Below are 7,706 nucleotides of genomic sequence, written 5' to 3'. Positions count from 1 at the left end.
GTCGTTGACCTTGAGGGATCTCCCTCTTGGTAGCTGCTGGATGGCAGCTGTCAGCCCCAAGGGTCACATCCACACATACGTGCAGTCTCAGGAGTCCATTGATGAATTTTGATTGATTCACTGCCATGATGAATAGAGCTCTGGAAGTGGTTGATCAGGGGGTATTTCCAGTGTTGATTAGTTCAAACGGGGATTTTTGTACCTTTAATAATGAAGTTCCCGGGAATTCCTGGCTTTTTATTGATTCTTTCCTCTTCTTGGTCTCTGATTTTGTAGGTGTTTTATAGGTGTTAATTAACATTAGTTAATTAACATTAGTTAAGCATTAACAAGCTTATCCAGACTAGCTACTGTGTTACACAATCAACCATGATTCAGGGACCTGCTCTACACAGAGATTTCTGCCCTTGTTAACATTGTTACATGGTACAACTTACTTTTAAACTTAAAGTACGTTTGTAAAAGCATTTACAAACTATTTTCACTACAAATACACCTTATATAAAATAATAATGATATAATAAAAGAAAAAGAGAGAGGAAGACAGAAAAGGTAGAAAAGAGAAAGCATCCCCAGAAGGGGGCAAATACTGCAAAAGGGGCTTTTGCTATATGGAGGAGCTTCACATTTGAGGGGGGAGGGCAGGCAAAAACATTTCTTGCTACAGTAGATGCACTCCAGGTGGGTTACTGGTCTCAGCCAGTCTGGAACTCTTATAGTAGCTGGTGCTATTGGGAGCAGACAGCAGAGGCTGTCAGCTGCTTTTACCCTGCAAATGGAGGCCAACCCAGCTGCCTGAGGATCAGCTGGGCTGCTCAGATCCTTGACTTCTCGCCTCCCATCTTCAATGATATGCATCTTGGCCTTCTTCTTTTGGTGAATGTGGCCATCTATTTGTATCTGTTTTGCCTCTCCTTGCCTTTGAATAGTTGAATCTGTTCAACACTCAACTTCCTGGCCTCACCACTTCTTGCCTTTCTCTATCCAAAATGCTGTTCCCTCTAACTCCCTATACTTTTTCCTTTTCTGCTTGCTTGATCTCTTCATGTTACATTGAAGCTCCCTAGCCTTATCTGACTTGATATAATTTACTGCATCCACTGTTCTCATTTCTCACTAATTCCCTGTTCTTCACGCTCTTGCTTGTCATCCCAGTCACCCGTCTCCTTTTCCTGACTTGTGTCCACCATGCTGTTCCCTACACCTCAGACATCCTTTCTGACTTTCTCTGCCAGGTACACACCATCTCCTGCTTCAAATCCCTCATCTGTCCTGGCAAGTTTCTGACAGGGAATTGCCATACCCTACCTTACATGAACAGTTTTAAATGCCCATCCTGCATCCCAAAGGTGTGACTATAGTGTTACACAGGCATACCTATGGCATTTTTAAAGTAGTTAGTTCAAGTACAAGTAACAATCTACTTGGGACAACATATTGCCACCTATGCAAGCCTGCCATGAACCCTTCATAAGCTAATGTGCTCTGGGAACAGGTGCTTTAATTAGAGTAGCTCCAAGAGCCATGCTAATTAAAAGTGCCCAAAGCATCACATGTATCAGCGTCCCTGCACTGAAAAATGGCAGCAGGGCTTTTTGAACTAAAGCTCGTCGAATAAGCTTTAGTTTAAAGCACCCCGCTGCCATTTTTCAGTGCAGGGATGCTGATACATGTGACACTGGAGTCTGCTGGAGCACGGTAATTTCCATTCTTCGGCAGACTCGATTAATCCTCGATTAATTACATTATTCAATGTGCTGGAATTAAATTGGAGCAGCCTCCCTGCATGTGTGTATGTGCCCTCATGACTAAAGTCTGTGTTATTGCAGCTACGCTATAAATAGTACCAAAACCAGCTGGTTTAAGGTCAAGTTAGATTTTGAGATCTTTGGTACTGGGAACGTACAGGCAGTCCTCATCCACATGGTCTATAAGGCTTGACAGTTATCTGTCTGTCTGGATTGGACCATAGGGCTGAACCCTGCCATGGTAAAGCATGTTGTAGATTAAGAAAACTGCAGATTCTTGCATTACAAAGAGACATACTAAGTCAGGGGTCAGCAACCCCCAGCACATGTGCCGAGCATGGCACAAAAGGCCATTTTGCTCAGCGCACCACTGCCAGCCCGGGCTCCAAGCAGCTGCTGCCAGCCACAGACCCCAGGCTGCTTCCAGCAGGCAGTTCGGAGGCCGCAAGCCCTGCTGCAAGCAGACTGGGCTCCATGGGCCAGGGCTGCAAACAGCTGCTTCAGGCACTCCAGCACCTTCCAAGGTAGACATTGTGTTTTTTTCAGCACTCCGGCCAAAAAACATTGCCTACCCTTGTACTAAGTGATATAAAACTTAAAACCAAAATGCCAGTTCTCTGCACTATAGGTGACTGAGACCTCTCATCTGGCTTGTCAGCATTTAGGGCTGCCAGTAATATTACTGAGGCCAAAAAGGCTGTTTGCCTGAATACTAGTACCTGGATGACTCAGACAGCTTGATCTAGCCTATCACAAGGACCCAAGACTGGATTTTCCTTCCACTGAAGTAAATAGAGCTTTTGCCATTAACCAAAGGAAAAATGCTCAGGTTCTTGCTGTATACATGCATTGCGCAGTGATCACACAACTTAGATTTCTAAACACAGAGAATTTCAGCAATGTGTACACATGCATTCATCCTTGTCCTGTTACAGTTCTAGGTGGAGATTTACATAAACACTGAACAGATTTGGACACCAGGAACTGAAGATTTCCAGGGATTATCATTCTGAAGATGGAAAACAGTGAGCAAAAAAACCTCACAAGGTAAGTGATTCCCTGGTGTAAATCTAAGGAAGCCAAGGGATCTTTACCAGGGGTTAATATGAATCAATCAGTTTAATAAACAGATGTTTCTATAGCTCATACTATATTTTCATACATCTAACACATATATTTACTCCAAAAACTGGCTGCTAAAAATTGGAGTGTACATTATATGCACCGAAATATGGTATGAGCAATTTCTGGCACTTGCTAGGCAAAAGCAAAAGTAGTCTTCACATGATTCACAGGGAGCAGAACAATGAGCAGGCTTAGCTTCCTAACTGCTGCTGCTGCTCAGTTACTTACTACAAGGAAAGATGTTTTTTCCTTTCATTTCGCCTTTCAAAAACAAGATGTATATCTGATAATTCTAGGGTGCATTGTATGCAAATCTAATATGGTAGTCTGCTCGCTGAAAAAAAGAGAATCGTCTAAAGTAGGTTCATTTCTATGTTGGTTTAATTTTTATCTCCCATGTAATCATGTGAAATCAGAATTGGGGCTCTGTGCAAATTGTGCAGCGTAGACTCAAAACAATTGGATTTTTCAATTATATGCTTCTTTTAAAGAAATCAACCTCTTCTTAATTAAATTTGAAGTCCCAGCAATGTATGCCAGCTTCTGCAATCCGTTAGAATAATTTATATTTAAAATAACATTCATGCACTACATACTTTGTTTGCCAAAGTTTTAAACAGAGTTAGTTATTACCACAGAATTAAAAGTCACTGACCACACAGCTAGGAACTATGGGTTGCTGAGCCTATATTGCAGCTGCAGAGGATGAATTATTTAGTTCAGTTCATCAACTATAGTTGAGAAGTGGACTGACATAAAAATCCAGGAAAATACAAAGCAGAACATAAGAGTAAGACACCTACCCATTCTAGCAGCTCAGAGGGCATCAGAACCCAAAACAATCAGAGCAATTAACTAAGCGTGAAAAATGCTTTCTTTGTTCAATACACTAATAAGTTTTAACTATAAAATAGCTTTTCATAAATTTTCCATTTTGCATTTAGCAGCTTAACATTTTAATTCATTAGAACTATATTCAGAGAACATTTCTGTGTATTTTTAAATTAACTCTATCAATATACAACTTGACATAAATCAAAAGTAATGTAATTAATCATGTAGTAAAAATGTCATTTACTATTTTGAAACATAATGAAAACATAAAACATATGAACCTAAATAATTGAATATTAAGCAATCACATTACTTAAATATGAATAGAACTCGTGAGCACACCTAATTAGCAAAAAAGAATGACTAGATTATGCTAACCAATGAGAACAAATTTTCTTCAGAAACAAGTCATCGGTAAAAAAATGCAAAACAAGTTATAATTGATAATGTTCTAAACCAAGGTTTACTGCCTGCTGATTTAAGTGATTAATTTTAGTTTACTATGAATGAAACTGTAGACATACAAATACAAGCTACAGCTGGCTACATAATTGTAGCAGTCAAAAACTTTATAAACAGGTAACTTTAAATCCCTTTAAGATTGACTGAAAGAGCATAGACTTCTATTTAAAAATATACATACATATCTTATCAAGCCAAGCAATTCCCAACTTTTTTCTTTCTTTTCCCGTTGTTTTTTCACTGTAAAAATAGTAAGAATAGAGAAATAAGTCAAGGATTTCACAGACAGATTGTGGAAATATGAAGGGCCTTGGAATCCTTTTAGTATTATAAAGGAAGGTGAAGACTTGCCAGACTAATACTCATTTAACGTCTGAGCTGAATCTTCTGAACCCTACAGATGAACACTGGATCCTTTAGCTCTGAGAAGTAATTTGGAGGAGACGTATTCAAACACATATGGAGGGCAGCTGAAGGATGCTAGATGGAGTTAGGCCAAGCAGCACTGAGCTGAGCATTATTCTTGTACAACCCCTGGACTCTTTCCAAGAATGATGTCCAAGAGTGACATTATGGTACTACAAGCACTTACTCTGACATCTTTCTCTCCTCTTGTCTAAACTTCTAAGTTCAAATTTCTGTCTTTTTCCCTTCCAGTCACAATCTCAACACTGAGAAGTTCTTTGTGAATTTACAGCCAACACAAAACCTGAATGCTTTGTCTTTGGATAGCTCTGTGCCTTCACAAATATGCATTTCCTGGCCCAGGTCCTTACAGATTCCTAACTCCAACTGGAATGAACACTTCCCTCTAGTGCTGATCCTAAGTTTTTCCAAGGAAAGAGTCCTCTGACTTAATTGAACTTCAGAGCAGGCCAACAGTGAGGAATGCTGCAATAGTGTTGCCAATTCTGGTGATTTTTAATCACGTCTCATGATATTCATACAGGAGTTCCATGTCCTGGAGTCAACTAATGAAGAAAGAATTTCAGCTTTCTTTTTTTAAAAAGGTAAGTCTTCAGCCCTGATGGTTATGGAGAAATGCTGAAAAATATGACCCAAGTGCACATTAAAGGCTACAAGGCCAGAAGACAAAGTCACCAATTTTATTTATTTATTTATTTTTTAAAGCTTGATTTTTTTTTTTTTTAAAGCCTGACTTAGGATTTTTAGTGAGTGACCTGATTCAGGACTTTTTAGTATTTGGTGCTGGCAATACTAATGCAGCCATTGTAGGAACATCCAAGACAAGCAGAGCTATGAATGTAAATTTTCCCCAGGTGATTTCTTTCAGTGGATAGGTAATTCTAGTGGCTATGTGATGTTTACTGTGTATTGATACATTTATGACAGGGGTTGTCAACTGAGGGTATGTGTGCCTCTGGGGGCACTTGAAAAGGGGCGAGGGGGTATGTGCAGGTGGGGTGGAGTGGTGCCATCCACCACCCTGCACCACTGCCTCCAAGGAGCAGGGTTGGGGGTGGGGGGGGTGAGGGCAGTGGCTCCCCTCTGCAGGACACACAGGTGGCTGGATGGCGGTGGGGGGAGCTCACACGGACAGCTGCTGCCGCCGCCACCACCCCACCACCCACTCCACTAGAAGTGGACCCAGAAGAGGTATACTCCTTAAAAAAGGTTGAAAGCCCCATATGTATAATAATGGAGAAACTGCATGCCAAATTTAGTCTTGGCCTGAGCAGGAGCATAGCATAATTCTCATTGATTTCAGAGAAGGCTGGATCCAACAAGAGCTGCATGTAATCCAGTATATCTACTCTTTCTTGATCCCCATTAATTTTCATGGGAGCTGGGCTGGAAGCTTAGAATCCCACGTTTCAACTTCAGCTTTTGCTATTACCTCCTGAGAGTAAGTACTATTACCTTCATTTATATCATTGCAACACCACTGAATTCCTGGGATTGCTGGAGGAAGACTTGCTCTCTCTCAGCAAAGTAATTTCTCTCAGCAAAGTTCTGAAATGTATTAAGGACCAAACCTACTCCCAATGAAATCCTTTAGAGTATTGTCACTGACTTCAATGGGAGTAATGTCAGCCTGTGATCCCTATTGCAACCCTTTTTGTTACAAAGAATAAGATTCAGCACCTGCATAATTCTACCAGACACTGAAGAAAATGTTGTGAAAGCACAAAACGAACATCAACATAACACAGTACCCAGGTTCAGCGGGAAAACAGCATCATTCTGATTTTACAGCTGAAGAGGTTGAAGCATAACTAAACCCTGGCTGCCTTAATGATACAGGCGTGGTGCTCCAGGAAAAACATATCTTGGCTTTTTTCCTCTATCAATCCATTGCAAATTCTGTTCTGCAATTAGAGAAGTGTAACCTTGCACCGTATTGTTCCACAAATCTGCTTCTGAGCGGCTGTCTCCCTTTCTCTGAAGCATGTTTCCAATGCTTAGAAAGATCTTGCAGAACTCTTGACTTAGCAGCTGGCAAAGTTTATAAAGTGTTTACAATACCCTGCATAATTTGGCTATGAGATAGCGCATAGTGCAGCCCTTTGCTGGTACACAGGGGGAAAGAGAAGAAGTGAAAGAAGAAGAGGTAATGGAAAGCCAAGAAAAAACAGATGGCAGCAAGCTCTCCAAGGGGCAAGAATGAATAAATAGCTGCAGAAAATAATTTTTCAATGGGAAAAAATGCATCGTCAAATAAATAAAATAACCTTTATGAAATGCAAACTATATCTGATGTGTATCATTTTTTTGTATTACACATATTGTGTGTCATCCAGACTAATGGTGTGTGCAGCATATGTTTGCATAAGAAAATGTGAAGGGGTAAAATAAGATTGCTCATTGGGGAAACATATAGATGGGGTTTGACCTTAAAGCCACATTTCAGTTTTCATGGAAAAATATTCTGTAGCCTATGTACCAGGCCTCAGCTAGTGTAAGTCAAAGGGGCTCCACTGACTTCCAAGCAATGAGACCTATTTAGAGTAGATGACAAATGGAACCAATCCTGAAATCTTTACACCTTACAGAGATGCAGCTCTTTGAGAGTTTTTCCTATGCTGATAACCACAGCCTTGGATCCTAAGTAAGTAGGTTCAGTTGCATACATGCATACACAAGGATGATTGTCTTCCATGACTGTCTTATCTGTGGGTCTGAAGGTGGCTGAAAAGGCCTATCCAGGGAACAGATTCTGTTGCAGCTCAGGCACATATTTCTGTGTGGGGTGGGTGACTTTGAATTCTTGGTTCAGTCCATCACATGCTGTTTCTGCCGCTCCCACTTTTCCATCTTCTGACGTCATCATGAGGTTTCAGAGTACTGAGTTGCCTGCAGCAGACACTTCCTACATTATTCATAGATTCATAGATTGTAAGGCCGGAAGGGACCTTGGAAGATCATTAAGTCCAGCACCCCTGCACCAAGCAGGAAAGATAACTAGGGGTCAGGTGACCCCAGCAAGGTGACTGTCTAGTCTCTTCTTGAAGATTTCCAGGATAGGCGATTGCACCACATCTGGAGGGAGCTCATTCCACAGTCTGGACACCCTGA

The sequence above is a fragment of the Alligator mississippiensis genome, chromosome 1 (genome assembly GCF_030867095.1).
Source record: "Alligator mississippiensis isolate rAllMis1 chromosome 1, rAllMis1, whole genome shotgun sequence".
Classification (NCBI taxonomy): domain Eukaryota; kingdom Metazoa; phylum Chordata; order Crocodylia; family Alligatoridae; genus Alligator; species Alligator mississippiensis.
This window is presented reverse-complemented; position numbering follows the sequence as displayed.